At 36.7% G+C, this 22,356-nt stretch overlaps 1 protein-coding gene across 2 annotated transcripts in view; it reads right to left on the bottom strand.

Annotated features, from left to right (window-relative positions):
* Window positions 1-22,356, bottom strand: part of MBD5 (methyl-CpG binding domain protein 5) — a 398,748-nt gene that overhangs the window by 299,515 nt on the left and 76,877 nt on the right. For both annotated transcript variants that reach the window (XM_090279601.1, XM_090279600.1), the window contains exon 2: window positions 12,374-12,467. The gene's annotated coding sequence lies outside the window, so the exon portion shown is untranslated. The remainder of the gene's footprint in view (window positions 1-12,373; window positions 12,468-22,356) is intronic.

Genomic DNA, 22,356 nt, shown 5'->3' with positions numbered 1-22,356 from the left:
CGAAAGGAACAAAACCACATACGAGACAGATGGTGAGGAAAAAAAATCCAGAGTTCATTTCAACAAACTGGAATATGGAGAAGGAACAAGCAGTCAACCAATGCAGAGAGAGGAAATGGGAAGCAACGATGAGAGGATCAGAAACCTCTGGGACAGCTATAAAAGGCCCAACATAAGAATCATTGGTTTGCCAGAGAGCGAGGAAGATGAACTAGGACTTGAAAAAGTGAGTGAAAATATAATAAAGGAGAACTTCCCAGACTTGGGGAAGGAAATAAGACTTACAGGTCCAGGAAGCACAGAGAGTTCCAAAAAAACTGGACCCAGGGAGAACTACTCCAAGACACATTATAATCAAAATGTCAAAAATTAAAGATAAAGAGAGAATCTTAAAAGCAGCAAGAGAGAAGAAAAGAATTATGTACAAAGGGGTCCCAATTAGACTATCAGCTGACTTCTCAAGGGAGACCCTGCAGGCAAGAAGGGACTGGCAAGAAATATTCAAAGTAATGAAAATCCAAAACCTACAACCACGAATACTCTATCCAGCGAAATTGTCATTCAGAATAGAAGGACAGAGAAAGTGTTTCCAGGACAAAATAAAACTGAAAGAGTTCATTAGATCCAAACCACTGTTATATGAGATGTTAAAGGGACTGGTTTAGAAAAAGGAGGATCAAGACAATGAAATCTAAAATGAAAACTGCATCACAAGAAACAACAGAAGCTAGGGAATTGAAACAAAGGCAAACTAAACAGGCAACGAGAGTGGAAAAAGAACTATAGGTACGGGGAACATATTGGGGGGAGGTCTACAGGGAGGGGGAATGGGGAGAGGGAGGGAGATGATATAGAAATTAAGGATCATGGTAGGAGGGAATGGAATAGACAGAGAGAGGTTTAGAAGAACTGTATGCACAACTAATGGACATGATCTAAAAGGGGGGGACAACTGGAGGGAGGGGGGCCACCGGGTGGAGGGGAGCAGAGGGAAGGGAAATTGGCACAAATGTAATATTATAATCAATAAAACACATTAAAAAAAAAAAAGGATATAACTACTGTAAACATATAAGCACCCAAATAGGCGCACCTAAATATATACAGAAAATATTGGAGGACTTTAGAGAAAGAGATATGCAGCAATACAGTCATTGTAGGGGATTTAACACACCATTGTCAACAATAGATAGATCTTCCAAACAAAAAATCAACAAATATACTGTAAAATTGAATGACACTCTAGGCCGAATAGGCTTAACTGATAATTATAGAACATTTCACCCCAAAGAAGCAAAATACACATTCTTCTCAAATGCACATGGATCATTCTAAAAGACAGACCATGGGGTAGGACACAAAACAAGCCTAAAAATTTTTCAAAGAATTGAAATCATACCAAGTATCTTCTTGGATTACAATGGCTTAAAACTGCAAACCATCTTCAAGGAAAAAAATTCTAAAAGATTCAAATTCATGGAAGCTGAATACCATGATATTAAATAATGAATGGGTTAACAATAAGATCAATAAGAAATCAAATAGTATCTGGAAATAAATGATTATAAAAGCACAATAACCCAAAACCTATCAAACACAATGAAGGCAGTCCTGAGAGGGAAGCTCATAGAAATACAGGCCTACCTAAAAAGGATACAAGAATCTCAAATAAACAACTTAACCCTACAGCTACAAGAACTAGAAGAGCAACAACAAACAAAGCCCAGAGCAAGCAGAAGGAAGGAAATAAGGTCAGAACAGAATTAAATGATATAGGGAGTGAAAACAAAATTCAGAGGATCAATGGATCTAGGAGTTGATTCTTCAAAAAGATTTAAAAAATTGACAAACTTAACCAGACTCATTAAGAAAAAAAAGAGAGGACCCAAATAAATAAAATCTGAAATGAAAGGGAAGCAATAATTGATACCACAGAAATACAAAGGATTATAAGAAATTACTGTGAATAACTATATGCCAAATAATTGGACAACCTGGGTGAAATGGATAAACTTATAGAAACATACAATATTCCAAAGCTAAATCAGGAAGAAGCAGAAATCCAAAGAAACCAATAGAAGTAGAGAAACTGAAACAGTAATAAAAAACTATCAACACACAAAAGCCCTGGACCAGATGGCTTCACAGGCAAAGTTTATGAAACATTCAAAGAAGAATTAACACCTATCCTACTCAAACTATTCTAAAAAAATTCAAGAAGAGAGAAGACTTCCAAACTTGTACAAGGTCAGTACTATCCTAATCCCAAAACCAGGTAAAGACACAACAAAGAAAGAAAATTATAGGCCAATATCTGTGATGAACATAGATGCTAAAATCCTCAACAAAATACTAGCAAACTGCATCCAACAATAAGTTTAAAAGATCATATACCATAATCAAGTGGGATTTAGTCCAGAGATGAAAGGGTGGTACAATTATTTGCAAATCAGTAAATGTGATACATTACATAAACAAATTGAAAGACAAAAATCACATGATCAGATCAATAGATGCAGAAAAACCATTTGATAAAATATAGCACCTACTTATGACAAAAAAATCCAGCAAAGTAGGAGTAGAGGTAGCATACCTCTGCATAATAAAGGCCATACATAAAAAACCTACTGTCAACATCATACTCAATGGGCAAAAACTAAAAGCATTTTCCTTAAGATCAGGAACAAGACAAAGGTGTCTGCTTTCACCACTCTTATTCCACATTGTACTGGAGGTCCTACCCACAGCAATCAGAGAAGAAGAAGAACCAAAGGGCATACAGATTGGAAATGGGGAAGTAAAACTGTCATTATTTGCAGATGACATGATAGTGTACATAGGAAACCCTATATGACCCACCAAAAAAACAAAAAACTACTCATCCTAATAAGTGAATTTGGCAAAATAGTCAATATTCAGAAATGATGGCATTTCTGTACACCAACAATGAAATATCAGAACAGAAACTAGGAAAAAAATTCCCATTTACCATAGCAACAAAAAGAGTAAAGTACCTAGGAATAAATTAAACCAAGGAGGTAAAAGACCCGTACTTGGAAAAGTAGAGAACACTGAAGAAAGAAATTGATGAAGATACAACTAAATGGAAGCATATACTGTGTTCATGGATTGGGAAAATTAACACCACTAAAATGTTACTACCAAAAGCAATGTATAGATTCAATGCAACTCCTATTAAAATTCTAATGGCATATTTCACAAATCTAGAACAAATATTTCAAAAATTTATGGAACCAAAAAATACCCTGAATAGCCTTAGAAATCTTGAGAAAGAAGAACATGAGAAAGAAGAACAAAGTAGGAGGAATCACAATACCTGATTTCAAACTATACTACAAGGCCACTGTAATCAAAACAGTTTGGTACTGGCATAAGAACAGACACGTAGACCAATGGAATGTAATACAGAGCCCAGAAATAAATCCATGTCTCTAAGGTTAATTAATATTTGACAAAAGGCATCATAATTAAAATGCCAAAGGTTCAAGATAAAGAGAGAATCTTAAAAGTAGTAAGAGAAAAGCAGAGAGTTACCTACAAAGGGGTGCCTATAAGACTATCAGCTGATTTCTCAAAAGAAACTTTGCAAGCAAGAAGAGACGGGCAAGAAGTATTTAAGGTGGTGAAAAGCAGGGACTTACAACCAAGATTACTCTATCCAGCAAAGCTATCATTTAGAATGGAAGGGCAGATAAAGTGCTTCCCAGACAAGGTAAAGCTAAAGGATTTCATCATCACCAAGCTATTATTATATAAAATGTCAAAGGGACTTACTTAAGAAAAAGGTCAAAATTAGGAACATTAAAATGACAACAAACTCACACCTATCAACAACTGAATCTAAAAAATAAGAACAAAATCCAAGTAAGCAAAACAGAACAGGAACAGAATCATAAGTATGGGGATCATTTGGAGGGTTATCAGCCAGGAGGGGAAAAGGGGAGGAATAAAGAAATGGTGTGGGGATTAAGAAGCATAATTGTTTGGTACAAAATAGACAGGGGGAAGTTAAAAATAACATAGGAAAGGGTGAAGCCAAAGAATGTATATGCATGACCCATGGACATGAACTAAGAGGGGTGGAATTGCTAGAGGGAAGAGGGGTACTTGGCAGAGGGGAGCAAAAGGGAAAAAAACTGAAACTATTGTATTGTAACAACATTATCAAGAAAATATACTTTAAAAAATTTTGAGAGAGGGGGCATGAGCATACAATGGAGTAAAAGCAGCCTCTTCAGTAAATGGTGTTGGGAGAACTGGACTGATACATGCAAAAAAATTAAGCTAGATCACCAACTTACACCATACACCAGAATAAACTCAAAATGGATAAAAGACTAAAATATAGGTTATGATACCATAAAAGTCCTAGAGGAAAACACAGGCAATAAAATTTCAGATATTCTACATAGCAATATTTTTTGCTGATATATCCTCTAGGGCAAGGGACTAAAAGAAAGAAGAAACAAATGGAACTACATCAAATTAAAAAGCTTCTGCATGGCTAAAGAAAACATCAAAATGAAAAAGAAACTGACTATATGGGAGAACATATCTGCCAATGATACATTGAACAAGGGTTTAATCTCCAAAATATATAAAGAAGTCATATGACTCAACACCAGGAAGACAAACAATACAATTAAAAAATGGGCAAAGGACCTGAATAGACATTTCTCCAAGGAGGGCATACAGATGGCCCATAGACATATGAAAAGATGTTCAACGTTACTAGCCATCAAAAAGATGCAAATTAAAACAATGCGATATCAGAATGGCTATTATTAATAAATCAACAAACAACAAATGCTGGTGAGGATGTGGAGAAAAGGGAACCCTAGTGCACTGTTGGTGGCACTGCAGATTGGTGCAGCCACTGTGGAAAACAGTATGAAATTTCCTCAAAAAGTTAAAAATGGAATTTCCTTTGACCCAGCAATTCCACTGTTGGAAATATACCTTAACAATCTTGAAACACCAATTCAAAAGAACCTATGCACCCCTATGTTCATAGCGGTGCTATGTATAATAGCCAAGTGTTGGAAACAGTCTAAGTGCCCATCAGTAGATGAATGAATTAAAAACTGTTATATGTTTACACAATGGAATACTATGCAGCACAAAAAAGAAGGAACTCCTACCCTGTGCAACAGGATGGATGGAAATGGAGACTATTATGCTAAGTGAAATAAGCCAGTCAGTGAAAGACAAATACCATATGATCTCACTTATAAGAGGAACCTAATGAACAAAACAAACTAACAAGCAAAACAGAACCAGAGACATGGAAACAGGGAACAGACGGACAGCTGCCAGAGGAAACAGGGGTGGTGAGAGTGGTGGAAAGAAGGGGAAGAACATGTATGAATGACCCATGGATATGGACAATGGTGTGGGGAAGGACTGTGGGAGTGGGGGCTGGGCTGGATGTTGGAGGGCAAAGGGGGAACAATTAGGACACCTGTTCTAGAAAACAAGAATTAAAAAAAAAAGAAATGTAGCAATAATCTATGAAGAGCTAATAAAAGGATTATGCAATCCACCCCCCTCAAAGAAAGAAAAAAAATAGTTTACACCAAAGAAAACAAAAATTTGATGAGCATAGTTTGAATTTCATGTTGATAATAGTGACATGTCGGAGATGTAAGAGACAAAGGGATGTCAGAATCGCTTTAGAGGGGATATAAATATCACCTTTTTTAAAGTAAGAAAGGATTAAAAAGAAATATACAATACTCAAAATGTGTGAGAAAAACTGAATTAAGATGGTGAAAGCACATTCAAGTGTGTTAAAAATTACATTAATTACTATATATTCATTGACAATATATTTTTGTTAGTAGGTCTAAGAACTTCCACTTTTTGTTAGGTGGAGATACCTTTAAATATATATATAGTATTTAAAAAATAATAATTTATTTATTTATTTGTTTGTTAATTTATTTATTTTATTTTTAGAGAGAGGGGAAAGGAGAAAGAGGAGGAGAAACATCACTGTGTGGTTGCCTCTCACTTGCGCCCCCAACTGGGGACCTGACGTGCAACCTAGTCATGTGCCCTGACTGGGAATCGAACCAGCGACATTTGACTCGCAGGCCGACGCTCAATCCACTTAGCCACAGCAGCCAGGGCTATATATAGTTTTTTTATAATGCATGCTTATTATAAAGTTTTAAACTCTGGAGGTGAAGTGACAATCTTTCAGAGTTAACTATAATTTGGTTTATATTGTAAAGAATGTTAGAACAGATGATTGCCTATTTTTCCCCCAACTCTTATATTCCCTGAACCTAATACCTTACTTCTTTCTTTGTTAAAATATTTACCTTTCATATAACTTTGACACATGTTAACCAGAAATATGGCAACAGTTTTAAGAGATATAAATAAGTCAGTTCAGAGCATTATTAATGGAAGTTTTTGGTCACAGGAAAGTAGAAAACTTTTGGAGTATTCGATTAATTTACGTGTGGCAGTGGGAGTTTAAATGAAGCATGATTGGGCAGATCAGAACTCCCTGGTCAGTGTTAGGACATTGAATCCCTGGTCAATTCAAAAGGGGGTGACCATTACATGGCTAAGTTGGAATGTGGATACCAGAATTGTCTAGGTATTTTCTGACTCAAAGGAAACTGGGTTTAGGTAATACTTGCAGATGGGGAGACCATCAGGTGTCATCATTCCCATGGGAAAGGGACTGGGAAGAAGCTTAGGAAGAAACCTGAATAGACAAAGAGCATTAAAGGCTTTCTAAGAAATCTCTCAAAAATCCTCAGAATCAGATAGTTTTACATGAATTTTAACACACATTTAAGAAACAATAAATTCATATATCATAAAATTGTTCCAGATAATAGAAAAAGAGTAAAATCTGCCCATCTCATTTGATAAGGCTAGTGCAGTCTTAGGTGTTAAACCAGATGAGGAAAAAGAATAAAAGAAAATTATAGCACATTTCACTTAAAAATGTATATTCTAAAATCCTAAATACTTGTTAATCAAATAAATAATGTATTTAAAAAATATATACCATGATCAATCAGTGTGTAAACTAGGAATACAGGGATGATTTAGCAGCAAATATTCTATCCATAGAGTTCATAACATTAATATACCAGAGGATAAATATCATGATTATTTTAACAGAGGCATTAAAAATCACTTTATGAGGTTCAATAGCTGTTTATGATAAGAATGCACAGTAAGCTAGAAATAGAAAAACTTTCTTAACTTGGTAAATGTTTCATGTTAAAAACCTTTAGCAAACATTACAGTTAAATTAAGTAAGAAATCAGATGCATCCTCTTCAGGTTGGACATAAGATTAAGATGCCCACAGTCACAACAACTGTTTAACATAGTTCCAAAGAAACTGACCAAAGATATTGGAAAGAAGTAACAATATACATACAGAAAGTATAGAAATAAAACTGTCATATTTATAATCGATATAGGATATCTATCTAGAAAGAAGAACAATTAACAAGAGTTCAGAAACATTGCTAGAGCCAAGATCAAATTTTAACACATCAGTGGCATTTCTGTATACCAACAACATACACCAGGAAAATGTTTTTAATTGAATATTTAAAACATTAATCTCTACTTAAGAAACATCATGCACAAAATCAAAAAGGTGAAAGAAGAAAAGTAGAAAATTTTTAATATCTCAAAATGACAGGAAATGAATATCTGAAATATACAATAAACTCTTAAAAAACATTAATCAAGAGATAAGAACAAATATGAAAAAGTGTTAACAGGCAATTTCTGAAGCAGGAAGCCAAAAGGCCAACAAGAATATAAAGAGATGCTCAAACTCACTAGGATAAGAGAAATTCTAATTAAAACACTGAGCTGTAAAATTATACACATTAAACTGAAATTATTAGAAAGCTGGACAATGCAGGGGTGAGCAGCAATGAAGGGTTACTGCTGGTGAAAATGTGGACCAAAATATTTATTTGGCAGAGCATCTGGCAGCACTTGGCTAAACTAACTATAAACATATATCTTATTACCCAGCAGTTCTGATCCTGAGTATATATCCCAAAGAAATCGTCACAGAGTTCCATAAAATAACAAGTGTGAGGATGTTCAACTGGCATTGTTTGTTGTAATAGGAAACTGGAAGGAACCAGGGTGGCAATCACTGGTAAATATAGGTAGTTAACACAATGGAATACTATGCAGCAGAAAGAAAGAAGGAACTCCTGCCATTTGCAACAACATGGATGGAACTAGAGAGAATTATGCTTAGTGAAATAAGCCAGGCAAAGAAAGAAAAGTACCATATGATATCGCCTAATACAGGAAACTAAGGAACAACACAAACAAATGAACTAAGTAGAACAAGGAGCAGAATAGCAGTCAATAGGGAGGAGGGGGTAGGGAGAGAAGGGGGATAAGTAAGGGAAGCGTTTAGTCAAAGAACGTGTATAAATGACTCATGGACATGGACAACGGGGAGGGATATGATTGTAGGAGAAGGGGTGGGCTGGGTCGGGGGGAGCAATGGGGGAAAAATGGGACAACTTTAATTGAAAAACCAAAAAATTAAACTAAAAAAACAAAACAAAACACAATAGCTACAAGTCATGGAAAACTGTGCAGCAGAGGACTTCCGGCCAAGATGGAGGCTTAGACGGACACGCTAGGTCTCCCTCTACAACTATAAAGGAATACAACTACTTCAAAACAAAGGATAACTAGAAATTCCAGAAAATAAAACTACACGGAAGTCCAACATATGAAGTTATAAACCAGCGGTGCCATTTGGGCAGGTAAGAGTTAAAGTGGGCAGTGCTGTTTGCGGTGGCACCCGGAGCTGCGGGCGGCGAGGAGTCCCGGTGGCCAAGCCCCTGGCGGTTCGCGACTCCGGAGCTGGGGAGAGCGGCTACGCAAGCCCCTGGCGGTGCGCGACTCCGGAGCTGGGGAGAGCGGCTACGCAAGCCCCTGGCGGTGCGCGACTCCGGAGCTGGGGAGAGCGGCTACGCAAGCCCCTGGCGGTGCGCGACTCCGGAGCTGGGGAGAGCGGCTACGCAAGCCCCTGGCGGTGCGCGACTCCGGAGCTGGGGAGAGCGGCTACGCAAGCCCCTGGCGGTGCGCGACTCCGGAGCTGGGGAGAGCGGCTACGCAAGCCCCTGGCGGTGCGCGACTCAGAGCGGCCGCCGCATCGCCTTGAACAGTGAGGCCCAGGGGGGCGGGAGGACGGATCCCGGTCTCCTAGCTGAATAACTGTGTGAATCCATCTTGGACCCCCGCCCCCAAAGAAAGCACCACAGGGCAGCGAAATAGGTCGCAGACAAGCAGGCGCCGGTCGCTAATTTGTGACGCGTACACAGCCACTGCCCCCGACAGCCAGCCCAAGAAAACAAAAAGCATCTGTCAAAATGAGGCAGGCAACTTTAGAAATACCGGTGACACAACTCACCAGGCAGCAGATAGAGAACCTGACAGATGAACAGATAAGAAACCTGTCAGAGGCTCAGTTCTGGGCCATTGTTATCAGGTGGCTTACAGAATTCACAAAAGAGCAGGAAAAAGATATGAAAGAAGCGAAAAACTTTCATAACGAAAGGAACAAAACAGTATACGAGACTGAAGGAAAGGAAATAAAATCCAGAGTTCATTTCAACAAACTGGAATATGGAGAAGGAACAAGCAGTCAACCAATGCAGCGAGAGGTAATGGGAAGCAACAACGAAAGGATCAGAAACCTCTGGGACAGTTATAAAAGGCCCAACATAAGAATCATTGGTTTGCCAGAGAATGAGGAAGATGAACTAGAACTTGAAAAATTGAGTGAAAATATAATAAAGGAGAACTTCCCAGACTTGGGAAAGGGAATAGACCTGCAGGTCCAGGAAGCAAGGAGAGTTCCCAAGAAACTGGACCCAGGGAGAACCACTCCAAGACACATTATAATCAAAATGTCAAAAATTAAAGATAAAGAGAGAATCTTAAAAGCAGCAAGAGAGAAGAAAAGAATTATGTACAAAGGGGTCCCAATTAGACTATCAGCTGACTTCTCAAGGGAAACTCTACAGGCAAGAAGAGACTGGCAAGAAATATTCAAAGTAATGAAAATCCAAAACCTACAACCACGAATACTCTATCCAGCGAAATTGTCATTCAGAATAGAAGGACAGAGAAAGTGTTTCCAGGACAAAATAAAACTGAAAGAGTTCATTAGATCCAAACCACTGTTATATGAGATGTTAAAGGGACTGGTTTAAAAAAAAACAGAAGCTAGGGAGATGAAACAAAGGCAAACTAAATAGGCAACGAGAGGGGAAGAGGAACTGTGGGTACGGGAAGCATATTGGGGGGAGGTCAACAGGGAGGGGGAATGGGGAAAGGGAGGGAGATGATATAGGAATTGGGGATCAAGGTAGGAGGGAATGGAATAGACGGAGAGAGGTTGGGAGGAACTGTATGCACAACTAATGGACATAATCTAAAAGGGGGGGACAACTGGAGGGAGGGGGGCCACCGGGTGGAGGGGAGCAGAGGGAAGGGAAATTGGCACAAATGTAATAATTTAATCAATAAAACACATTAAATCTGAAAAAAAAAAAAAAAAAAAAAAGAAAACTGTGCAGCAATTAGAAGCAATGTAAACACAACAATATACATAAATAATAAAATCTAAGGTTAAGTAATATAAAATAGTAAGAACCAGAATGAGATATAGAGCACAATATTATTTATACATATTAAAATTTAATGTACCCAAATGCGGGAGGGGGCAGGGTAGCGCTATAGTTACAATAAGCTCAACCATGAGGTAACTGCTGAAGGTGAGAGATGGGCACATGGAGGTTCAAAATATTATTCTTCCTTTTATATTTATTTGAGTTTTTCCTTTTAAAATATTTTAAAATACATGTATACAAAATACCCATATTAGAAAAATATTACATGCAAACCAAAGAGAACAGTGCAGAAGACCATCATATGAGAATGGCTGCCTGTGGGTTGAGGTTAGGAGCATGGGAGTGAAAATGAGAATAAATGAAAATGTGTAAATAAATAAAATAAGTGCTTTTAATGGACCAGTGATGACAGTGTGCCATGTACTGAGAAGTGTGATTTACTCTGTTCCCTATGCAAAAGGTCCAATTAAAAAAAAGAAAAAAAGAAAAAAGGATTCTCTTTTCTTTTCCTTAATCAGAAGGCTCTGTTTTAGACTGGAGATGAAGAAACTATAAAAATAACTGTCTAATTATTATAATTCAGGAAACAACTGAATAGCCATTCCAAGTAACCAACTAACCATATATAACTGTATAAATGAATTAAAAATAAGTAATATTTATATCATTCACATTTTCAAGAGAAGTCATTTCTGACAATAATAGTCATCACAGAAAACTAGCAAAATCACTAATCTGCTAACTACATATTAAAGTGAAAAAATAGATTCTAAGTTCTTGCATCCTAAAAGAATAGAGAAACACAGAAAAAAGGAAAGAAATTCTCCTACTAGAGGCTATAAACTGTTCTACTTGGTTCACACAGTGGCAAAAGTAGATTTTTTTCACTGGAAAAATTTCATGATATTGAAAAATTAGGACTTCTCAAAATCTACATTTCTGGTTTCTTCTGAAATAAATCATAAAATACGATTTTTCTGACCTTTTATTTCCACTTAGAAAGGATTCTAGAGCCGAACAGGAGAGCCCCATTTATAGGTCACGTTTACAAGTTCCATTATACCAACTCGACATGCAACATTATTTAATTTTGTAGCCCTCATAATCTCACTCATAATTTTACCAAAATGTATTCAAAAGATTGCTTAGTAATGTAAGCATGTAATCATCAGAGGTATAAACAGAACATGCTAAGTGGAAGGATATGGTAAGTCAAAACAAATTTTGGAGGAATCAAGAAATAATGAACAGAGGTTCTGTATTCAGGGGTAATACTGTGAGTATTTGATACCATGACAGGGTTTTGGGAGCTGTTAAAGAACAGAAAAACGGATACATTAAAAAGAAAGTCCAGTGGATGATAGTTTTTGTTTATTTTCCCAAGTTAAACTCTACAGACTTGATTTGTGCTCACACAGTTGATGGAAGCTACTTCTTCTCCATTCTTCTTAATGGATTTGCTCTCTTCCATAATAATATGTCAATTTTATCAACTGGCTATGATAAATAAAATCTGATACTTCCTGTCAAGATGGTGTTAGGGCATAAAAATTTGTGTCTGAATATGAATGAATGTGGTTGTGAGGTCTCTTAGGGCCAGTGATAAAAAGTAAGCGAGTTTAGCAAGTCAAATTACAATCTGGCAACCTTAACCATTTAAATGAGATTATTTATGAGGCTATAGTTATTACCTACCTTGAGTGTCTGTCTTTTAAAGATGTTGTCTGTAAACCATATAACCTTTAATGTCTACTTCCCATACGCAGAAACTGATATTCTCAAAAAGCATCTAAAAGAGAAGCATAAGAAAATATCATAAATCTGAGGTTATTAATATGGTTTCATTTATTCAAATGTAAAAGCAGATCTTGAAATTATTCCTTACAACTTTGTTTAATGAGTTTGGGCAAAGGAAGGTATGTATCAAAGGATGTGTTTTACATAATTAAACTATAATAATGATGAGATTTTCACATTAGAAGAATCAGGAAGTTCTGTAGGACATATATTTTGATCCATGTCATAAACTTTAGCACTTTCTATATAGTACTAATTTATCTGGCTGCCTAGTTTCTATGAACATTTTTAAAAACATAATTTTATAAACATATTGATTCTGATATCCTCTGTGCACATTGCCACACTCCAGAAAATATTTTGCTTGTTCAAAATAGGTAATTAAAAATGATTCTTGATTATATTTGAGTTGCCTATAAATGCCCAAATCATAAAAATCAACTAGTTAAATATAAATATGCCTGTACCTATGAAAAGATCAAAATTTTATTCCCCTTATCAATTAAATTGCCCAATCAGTACTTTATACCAACCTAGTGAAGCTTAGCAGAGATCTTTGAAGAGAAATTGCCTCTCGAAAGGAACTGAAATTATCCATAGAGAATATTCCTTGCTGAAAAAATTTGACTTTAATTTTCTTTGATTTTTTTACATGAGTCACAGACAAGTAGTAAGAGGAAACAGGATTTGTATGCTACAGTGTCATACCTTTAGTATGTAGTTTTGAGTACTATGAATTCCCAAGCCAAATATTACTAATTTTTGGATTAGTAACATCATTGTTCTTTTTGGTTATCTGTGTAGATCCTTGTTTCTCAGTTGCAGCCATACATTAAAACCACTTGGAACTCTTTACAATACATATAGACTCAGTCTATTCCTTAGATATTTTGACTTGATTGGTATAATGTGGGGCCCGGGCCCAGGTATTCTTAAAAAGTATTAAGGCAGTATATTTGTTCTTTAGGTAAGAAATAATCTCACTGCAACTATTTGCCTTAGTTTATATAGATTAACTAATAAGACACTAACTTAAAAAATTACTGCCTATACAGGTCTATGAAAACTACTGAGATAATTACTAATATGACTACTAAGTATTTAAAATGACTTCAATCCTTCCATCACACACACACACACACACACTCCTATAACAACTATGTAATAGATTACATGGATCCAAGCATGACATAAATGGTAGTAGCATTGAATTCCAAACTATAATGCACTTAAAGACCAAAGGTATTACTCTGATGTGTAAATTCCCAGGTAACATGCCCAGACATATGATTCAGAGAAGTAGGCTAAGGCCACGGATTCTCTCTTTTAAAAAAATATTATTATTGTTATTATTACAGTTGTCCCATTTTCCCCTGTTGCTCTCCCTGCTCCATCCACCTTCCCCCTCTCCCATAGTCAATCACCACCCTGTTGTCCACATCCACAGATCTTTTGTACTAGTTCCTTGACTAGACCCTTCCCTTATTTCCCCTTTCTCCCCCACCGCCCTCCCCTTTGATCACTGTCAGTCTGTTCCTTGTTTCCATGCCTCTGGTTCTATTTTGCTTGTTTGTCTGTTTCGTTCATTAGACATCTCTGATGATTATAATGCATAAGTCTACAGTCTCTGTAAAACAGTGTTATAAGTGTTTCTGAACACTGACTATTAGTTGACCTTCACTATTAAGATTTATAAAAATACTTCTTGAGTTTCAGTCTAAGATTTCAATATTTCTAATATTGAAAGATAATCCAGAGACCCACTAGGTAAAAAATAACTTTAAAAATAGAGTAAATAGAAGTTCATCAATAAATCAATGTAGATAAGCTAAAATAATGTTTATGATTTATATATTTTGTAAGCTTTGTTATCCTCCTAAGTAAATTGTGCAGGTAATCAATAAAATACTCGTGGCAAAACAAAACAAAAACAACCAACCAAATCTAGGTTATAATTCACAATGAAAATTTAACCTAGAACCTTATATATTACTAGAAGCATTCATTCAATGGCTCAGAATTAAAATTTTTTGTCCCTAACTTAGTGGGAGGGAAAAAGCTTTCTAACATAATTTCCTCTGTTTAAACACAAAGCCAACATTTAAAAAAAGAAAAAGTGTCAAATCATTTCCCTCAAGAACACACACACACACACTAACATATTAACTTACTAAAAATAACATTAAATAGGCTATTAGCATTTTATTTTTGAAAATTCTTATAAACATGTCCAGAAATACTTCACTGTAAAAATAATATATTTATACACACATACTCATTAGATTCTTTCTGAAAAAGAAAAGTCTAATAAACAGAGGTAAATATCCAAGTCTCTGCTATACGTAATAAAAATGGTGATCTCAATAACTGTTAAGCCTTTAAAGACAACGATACTTATTTTCTTTTACCTACCTAGTTTATGCTGCTAATGTGTTCAGGTTTTTCCATTATGTTAAAATCAATCTTCAATTCATAACTATAGTTGATTCTTTCCCCAGGACTTGTGCTGCTTAGTAGCTGGTAAACAGTCCTGGGCTTCCCAAATGTCTTCACAGACAGGGAGCTATTGCATCTCTGAAATCAACAAGATGGGATACATATCTGCCTCTGTGGTGTGTAGCTATGAAATGAAGTCCTAATGCCTTTTGGCAAAACTCTTGATCTTCTGCTATCTGACCCCAGCTGCCTTTTGCTGTTTATCTCTCATCTCTTGGTCAACCAAAACTTGGCTCAAATACTGCTTCCTCCTTGAAGGAAATTTCCATCAATGCGACACTAAAAGCTCTCTTTCTCTTTTGATTTTCTACATTAATTATTGCAAGTTACTTAGCTAATTAATCAGGTACTCACTTATGGTCCTTTATTTCTATCTTTTGTTATTATTTAAAACTTGGCATGTTTGTTTTATTCCCTCAACTATATTATAATTTTCCAGCAATTCCTAGCCTAAAAGCATTTAATAAATATGTGATGATTATACTTGTTGGTCTTTCTAGTGATTGAGTATAGTATTTGACAGTGATTGGGTGAGGGACCCAGCTTTTTCTTTAGTATACTCTATCACTATGAATGATTTAAAAGATATAATCTCCCCGTGCTGCATGAATAGTGCCATCTCTTCTAAGGACTACCATAGCTAACTCTTTTAATGTCTCATAATCCAGGTACATGATTTGGGTTAACTGAGAGGAATGGTGTATGAATTAACAAGAATGAACTTTTTTTTTTTCAGGAAATCAGGCTCTTTAGATATACTTAACACAGAAGTCATAGAAAACATGGTTTAGTGTTTCCTTAGGAAAACTACACATTTTTAAAAAGAATCAATAACTCTATAAATGACACAATATTGCACATCACAAAAGAATTCACTCTCTGCATGTTACCTTTTTAAAAAAGGTTGTTATTTATTTATTTTTAGAATAAGGGAAGGGAGGGAGAGAGAGGGGGAGAGAAACATCAAAACGCCAGAGAAAACAGCAATTGGTTGTCTCCCACATGCCCCAACCAGGGACCTGGCCTGCAACCCAGGTATGTGCCCTGAATGGGAATTAAACCAATGACCCTTCGTTTTGCAGTACAACGTCCATCCCAAAGAGCCACACCAGTCAGGGCTATGTATATTACCTTTAATAATTAAAAATACAAACCTCTAGATAATATACATTGTTAAGTATCTCCAACATTTGTCATATTAAGTTGCTAAGGCTTCCTCCTTGTTTTTAAATACTCTAGTAAGAACTAACATTCATTGATTGCTAAATTCTAAGTGGCATTAATTAATTTCATACTCACAACAATCTAAGAAGTGCTATTTTCATTTACATTTTGCAGATAAGGAAATTGAGGAAAAGAAAGAATAAACTTACCCAAGGTTTTATAGTTAATAACTGTTAGACTTGGGTTTTAAATTACTATAGTAATTCTTGAATGCCCTATCCATTAAGTTAAAATCTCCAGTAGCTCTGGAAGCCTTAGCTAATATATCGTCACATAAATTTCTGCCTTACCCTTACCACACTTTTGCAAGGTTTATCAGGTTCCCCACTGCACGAAGAATGCCAGGGTGGTCCGCTTCCTATTCTCTCCTCACAAAAAGATGATTTCTAAGTCCTCATTTAGCTCTACATACTTTCTATTATTTCTGTACAAGTCTGTACATAATAGAGTCTCTGTGAGACTAAGGGTTTACCCTAAAAATGTCAGTCCTCTTTCCTGAATATAATGTTCTATCAGCCTATTCTAATTAAGATCCTTTAAGCATGGTTCAATATTGGAATATAAAATTTATGGTTTTACCTCTTTTTTTTTCAATTTTTAAAAAATGAAAGAATATGCTTTCTTATAAATATTACTGCACTCGTAATTTTAATATATGGCCGTTTGTATAAGAGTAAAGCAATACAAATCTTTATTATTCCCTGAGTTACGTCAGGCTCTGTCAGAATGAAGGCAAGGCTCCATGGCTCAGCCATACCCCAGGCCTGCTACACAAGTAGTTGGGGTGTAGGGGTGATTGAGATGAGAAGAAATTATCTGAACAACCCATGAGTCCCCTAGGAACAATGACTTCACCTTGTCCAGTAGTATGCAATTTCACAGCCCTCAAGAGCTCATTCATTCTGATCTGATGGTGACTTTTTAAAAATAATTCTAATTCACAGCTCTGACTGGTATGGCTCAGTGGGTTGGACATTGGTCTACAAACTGAAAAGTCACTGGTTTGATTCCCAGTTAGGCCATGTGTCTGGGTTGTGAGCCAGGTCCCTGGCTGGGATATTGCGAGGGGCAACTGATAGATATTTCTCTGACACATCAATATTTCCCTCCCTCTCTTTTTCCCTCCCTTCCGTTCTTCTAAAAATAAATAAAATCTTTTACAAAATTCTAATTCATAAATTTCATATATGGCTGAATGGAAACAGATCACAGTAGGAAATTATGGAATAAAACAAAACTCTATAAAGTATTTTATTTCAACAGAAAACAAATATACAAAGAATTAAAAATATTTTTAGCCCATGCTTGCTTTTTTAAAGATACCAAATTACTTCTGTTTAAGCTCTAATTATGGAATCCACGGAAGATTTGTTTTCAATCGTTTTTATCACAGAGAATAAACTTAACCTGAACTTATTCAAGCCATTGCTTAATACCAGTTAGGACCATTATTAGTTTTATTCCAGATTAGTTCTTTAGTGGACCTTGCATAACGTTTATTTATTGTTTTAGTGCAATTATTCTATTTAGTTAGTTAGTTTCTCTTTTTCTTCTCAACTCTTCTTAAAGCAAGCCTTTTAACATTTGTTGCAGTACTGATTTGGTGTTAACAAACTCATTTAGCTTTTTCTTATCTGGGAAGCTCCTTATTTCTCCTTCGATTTTAAATGATAGCCTTGCTGGGTAAAGTAGCCTTCATTGTAGGTCCTTACTTTTCATCACCTTGAATATTTCACACAACTCATTCCTGGCCTGAAATGTTTCTGTTGAGAAATCAGGTGACAGTCTCATTGTTGGTCCATTGTATACAACAACCTGCATTTTTCTTGAAGCTTTTAGGATTCTCTCCTTGTCTTTAACCTTGCTGTTTTAATTATGACCTGTCTTGGTGTAGGCCTCTTTGGGTCCAACTTATTTGGGACTCTCTGAGCTCCCTGGATTTCTGTTTCTTTCCTTTACCAGGTTAGAAAAGTTTTTGGTCATTATTTCTTCAAATAGGTTCTCGATTCCTTGCTTACTCTTTTCTCCTTCCGGTATTCCCATGAGTACAGATGTTGTTACCCTTCACATTGTCCCAAAGGTTTCTTAAGCTCTCATTTTTTTTTTTTTTTAATTATTTTTTCTTTTTTGCTGCTCTGCTTTGGTATATTTTCCTACCTTGTCTTTCACACTGACTTAATCTTCTGCTTCACCTAATCTATGTTAGTGTATTATTTATTTCAGATATTGCATTCTTTATTTCTGATTGGTCCTTTTTGGTTTCTATGTTTTTTCATACTGTTGAGTATCCTTATAATCATTACTCTAAATTCTAATAGATTGCTTGCCTTCATTTCATCTAGTTCTTCCGGAGAATTCTCTTGTTCTTTCATTTAGGGCCTGTTTCTTTGTCTTCCCATTTTGGCTGCCTCTTTATGTATTAGGCAGATCTGCAAAGACTCTGTTGTAGGCCTATGTAAATCATGTCTGTGACTGGCCTTGGAGCAACCTGTTTGGAGCTTTCAGTGATCCACAGCATGTGGTTCCCTCTGCTGAGCAGGTTTGTGTGCAGAAAGAACCAGGCTGTGCACCAAGGCCAGCTTTTATCAGTACCGGGCATAGGGGAGAGTCAGCTAAAGTCTCAGAGCTCCCAGAGATCTGCCTCTGTCCGCAGCCTTTCTGTTGAGCTTAAAGTGTGAAATCTTCTAGTTCTATTCCTCAGCGCTTAGCATCACAGGGTGGGGCAAAGTAATTCCTATGGGTGGGGCTATTGCTTCCCCCCAGGCTGTTGCCATTTGGAGGGGAGTGCTCTGTCTGAGAGAGATGGCTCCTGCAGTATGGGGGATGACTCAGCACAGGGGTCCTTGTGGCTATGTGTTTATTCTCTCCCCAGAGCCACCAGCCCCAGAATCTCTTCACGCTTCTCTCTAGTCCACTCTACCCTCCTTAACCTGGAGCCAGGTTAAGTGGGTGCAAATGGAGTTTTGTGCGTTGGTCCTTTAAGAGGCTCTCTGCATCTACAGCCATCTCTCCCTGGTGGACAGAAACCCCACTGCTTTTCACAGCCATGTTATTTGGGTTCTTTATTTGGTTCTAGTGCTGTGGGCTGGGGAGCCCAGCTTGTGGGTTAGACCCCACACTTCTTAGGGGGAACCCCTTGGCTGCTGAAATATCTCTCTGGAATTTCAGCTGCTGCCCATGGGAGCCCAGAAAGCCCTCTTGTGCCTCCCCCACATGCCCTACCAGTCACATGGTGGTGATGAGGCTTCCTCTGTCTGTCCATGGTTATAAGGCTTCTCTCCAGCTAGTATTCCTAGAATAGCTTTTATTACCTTAAAGGTAGCTGGAAAATCACAGGCTTGCTGTAATTTTCATCCATGGGCAAGGAAAGAAATAACCCCACAGAACAAATTTATAGAAATATGCATCTAGCTAAACTTCCTTACACCCTCCAATCCTTGGCTATAACTGCCCTATTTATTTATTTATTTTTGGTAAACAGTATAAGAGTCCCTTATTGTGTATGCCTCAGTCACTTCCAAATAGAAAGCACCATTGGTAATTCTAAATTCTGTCCACCAAATTGAGCTTTGTCTTTAGCCCTCTTGAAACTTGTCCAGATGATCTGGTTCAGAAATAAGCTATTTTAAAAGTCCAAAGTATCCGAAGTTCTCCCTGTCAAAGTTGAAAATTACCAAGCTGTTCAAAGTATTAAAAGTAAAGGATATATGTTCATTAGGGAAAGAAAAAGAAGCAATCCTTTCATTTTTACATTTTTCTCTACCAGCCTTCCCTAAAAATGTCCATCTGATGTGGACATGTTATTTCTTCAGCTGCAATAAGTAATCCATTTGGTTCTGATAGACCACCTTAATTATATCTGTTATTTGGGGAATACCAGTGAGTGATTTTGGGTTCACTAAATAGCAAACACCTAAAGAGCTGACATTTTTGAAGACAAAGAACTAAGTACAATATTTTGGCTAACATAGTACCAAAACATGCATATTAACATTCTGGCAATAATAAATTTGATCTTAGTGTTCTTATCCAAATGGGCTTGTTGAGAGACAGTTAATGAGTATAGGGTTGGAACCCAAGAAATGTGCTGGCAGTTAATTTGTTATTTTAATTCTATATAGTCCCTCCCAACATCAAAAATAAGGTTCTTGAAAACCACTATGGATTGAGAACTCAAGCATTAGAAAAATGAATATGCTGTAGAGAAAAAAACAGGATTGGAAGACTGAAATCATGTGAACATGAAGGTTTATGTTAATAGGTTTACATTCAATAAAACTACTTAAAAAATAATTTCCATTTATCCTTCTATGCACTAGAACTTTTCAAGGACTTCCTCTAGGTAGTGTACAGAAATATACTGTAAAACTATTTCATATAGTTTTATTATAATTTATAAAGCTATTTTTGCCTTTGAAAATAATAAATATATGAGCGACCTTGCTCGCTGTCTCCCCTCAAGTGCTGGCATTGTTAGAAGTTTATGACTAGGATGATGCAGATGTTACCTTCCTCATATTTTATCAGGTTCTGCCTCTTACACCTTTCTAAGTTCTAACACAGTAGTCTCCCTTACACATTTCTAGCACTACTGTACACTCTCTCCTTTATCTTCTTCATGGCTTTCTTTAAAAAAAATCACTACCATTGAGATCACCTCCATTTTCTTTTCTAAAACCTCATATTGCTCTTCTCATCATTACTGTCACTAACAGGAATTGCCTAAATTGCCAGAATTCTAGAAATAAGCTATTTTTCAATGCTAAAAAAGTTCTCAGGAGGAAAGAGAAGAAAACAACAGTGACAACTAATGGTTGATTTTACTGATCAGGATCATGCTAAAAATGTAGATGGCATTCCTGAGCAAAAGAGGGGATTCAAAGAAGGAATTTCAACATCAGAGGGTATGCTTAAATTCCCTCTGAAACATGTAACCTTGAAGGTCCCTTCCAACTCTATAATTCTATGACTTTATAATTAGGAATCACAAGAAATTTTATGCGCAAGCAAGAGAAGTGTGCTTTGAAAAAAAGCATTCACAAGTCAAACACCAAAGTTGTATTGCCCCACTCTGGAGACAGACAACAGAAATTCACAAACATTTAACAGGATATTATTAACTTAAAAAAAATTCTAAAGCAGTATGGCAAAATATAGTCATTAGATGTACCAGAAATTTATTACACAACACATTTAACTAACACCCAGGCTAAAACAAACAAAATACTAGCAATTGATAGTGGACCAACATAAAGAATAAAACAAAAACCTTGGGACTGATGATGAAATTCATGCCACCAAAGAAAAATTATAATATAAATGGAATTAAGTGCAAGGAAAAAAATGTTTCTGCTGTTGATAAGCCAGAAAATAAGTCAAGGACCCTGTGTGCTAGCGCACTTGAGGGGGTGGGGGGAAGACTTCTGTATTTGTGTACAAAAATTAGAAGGCCTTAAAGAAGTTCCATATATCTGAAATATTTTAATGGTTTTTGGGAATTTGACGTATAAGACACTATTATCCCAAAGAAAAACACTTTTATAAAGATAGATTTCATTAAGCTATCATGAATCTACATCAATCCTAAAAAGAAATCCAAGTCTGGAATATGAACCATAATGCTTTATTTATATGGTAGTCACAAAGATAATAGGTCTAAAAGTGATTCCATTGTATTGAGCTGAACAAATTACTAGGTGTTGTAGGAGCTTAAACAGAACATACCAAATGAGAACTCAGAAAAAGTCTTTTTAAAAGATGTCCTCCAGACTTCCGGCCAAGATGGAGGCTTAGACGGACACGCTCGGTCTCCCTCTACAACTAGAGAGGAATACAACTACTTCAAAACAAAAGATAACTAGAAATTCCAGAAAATAAAACTACACGGATGCCCAACGTATGAAGTTATAAACCAGCGGTGCCCTTTGGGCAGGTAAGAAGAGCGAAAGGGGGTGGTGCTGTTTGTGGTCGCACCAGGGACAGCGGCAGGGAGAACAATCCCAGCGGCAGGGAGGACAATCCTGGCTGCAGTCGAACCCCGGCGGCTCGCGACCCCAACGCTGGGGAAAGCAGCCACCACATCCCCTCGAACAGTGAGGCCCAAGGGGCGGGAGGATGGATCCCGGTCTCCTAGTGGAATAACTGTGTGAATCCATCTTGGA

The sequence above is a fragment of the Furipterus horrens genome, unplaced genomic scaffold (assembly GCF_987537825.1).
Source record: "Furipterus horrens unplaced genomic scaffold, mFurHor1.1.pri manual_scaffold_1, whole genome shotgun sequence".
Classification (NCBI taxonomy): Eukaryota; Metazoa; Chordata; class Mammalia; order Chiroptera; family Furipteridae; genus Furipterus; species Furipterus horrens.
The sequence above is the reverse complement of the archived record's forward strand: the minus strand, read 5'-3'. Positions and strand labels throughout refer to the sequence as shown.